At 45.0% G+C, this 1624-nt stretch overlaps 1 pseudogene; it reads left to right on the plus strand.

Annotated features, from left to right (window-relative positions):
* The first annotated feature begins 844 nt into the window (after positions 1 to 844).
* Positions 845 to 1247, plus strand: LOC118538260 (large ribosomal subunit protein uL14 pseudogene; annotated as a pseudogene).
* The last annotated feature ends 377 nt before the right edge of the window (positions 1248 to 1624 follow it).

Genomic DNA, 1624 nt, shown 5'->3' on the forward strand with positions numbered 1-1624 from the left:
TCTGCTCTATTTATTGCAGCATCCCAAGTGAAAACAGAACAAAAGGGAAAGACTGGTGGAGATTTAAGAGAATGGAGAAGAGACATTGATGACGAGAAAGACAGTATTACAAAGAGAACCAGGAAAAAGTAACAATATGTAGAGAGACAAAGACACAGGAAAGTCATGGGGAACTGGGACCCGGGGCATTAAGTTTCATCACCTCAGGCATGGCATTCCCCACAATTAGCTGCAGAACTGCCACGAAAAGACACTAAGCTGGCAACTGTAAAACTGTTTAACTTGTTAGGACTTAAATCAATAAGAACCAGTGTAACATTTGTGCTTCGTGTTCCTCTTATTTACACAAAAGACAAACTTAAGAAAAACTCTATTTCTCCAGCTTTAAACATTTCCTCCAGGGAGTTGAGATCCTTCAAAGTCAACAATGAAATGGTGAGGGGGAAAAAATTAAGCACATTGGCAAGGCTATATTTAGATCCAGCTCAAAGACCCTCTCTGCTTTCTCCTTATCTCCAGCTGGCTCCAATCTCAGCAAAACTCAATTCAACTGCCACCGATTCACAGCTTCTTGTTGGGGCTTCTGGCCTGTCTTCCTGCAGGAGCCAGGAAGGGTGGCTGGAAAGAGGAGGACAGCAGCTCTGGGGGCAAAGGTCTCCTCCAACCCCACCCCTCCAGAGCAGACATCCCTCAGGCAAACCCATGTTGACTAACACTGGGGTGTCCTACCCTGCCTTTAAGGCTCACCTTGGGTGTCCCGAAGCCTTCTCTAAACCTTTGCAGGCCAAGGAGGTGGGAAACGCACACCCAAAGGCTGGTTTTGGGTCGCTTTCTGGTGTTCAAGATGTTGAAGCACGGATGTGGTGGGTCTTCCAGTGGGAAATTCCAGATTTCTCTGGGTCTTCTGGTAGGAGTCATGATTAACTGTGCTGACAACACAGGAGCCAAAAATCTGTGTATCATATCTGTGAAGGGGTTCAAGGGACAACTGAACAGACTTCTGCCGCTGGTGTGGGTGACATCGTGAAGGCCACAGTAAAGAAAGGCAAACCAGAGCTCAAAAAGAAGGTACATCCAGCAGTGGTAATTCAACAACGGAAATCATACTGGAAAAAGATGGTGTGTTTATTTTGAAGATAACGGGGGTCATCGTAAACAATAAAGGTGAAATGAAAGACTCTGCTATCACAGGACCAGTAGCAAAGGAGTGTGCAGACCTGTAGCCCAGGACTATATCCCACGCTTGACAGCACTGCCGGATTCTTTGGTGCATTTGTTTAAAAAAAAAAAAAAAATTAGAAATTATTTGCTGAAAAAAAAAAAAGAGCACAGGGCTGACTTTTGAATCCCAGCTCTACCTCTTACTACCTATGTGACTTAGCCAGTTACTTAGCCTAAGTTCCAGCTTTGTTATCTGTAAAATGGGCAGAATAAAATCTGCCACAGAGGGTTGTTGCAGCACATGTGACTGTTGGAGGAATGCACTGAGCATAATACCTGTTGCACAGCAGAAATTCAGCAAAGGCGAGCTGATATGATTAAACCCCCCACTCCCAAAAATGTTGAGCTAGGCCTACATCTGAGCACATAGCCGCACTGGATTGAAATGATCAAGGCAGGTCTG

This window comes from Halichoerus grypus, chromosome 11 (assembly GCF_964656455.1).
Source record: "Halichoerus grypus chromosome 11, mHalGry1.hap1.1, whole genome shotgun sequence".
Taxonomy (NCBI): Eukaryota; Metazoa; Chordata; class Mammalia; order Carnivora; family Phocidae; genus Halichoerus; species Halichoerus grypus.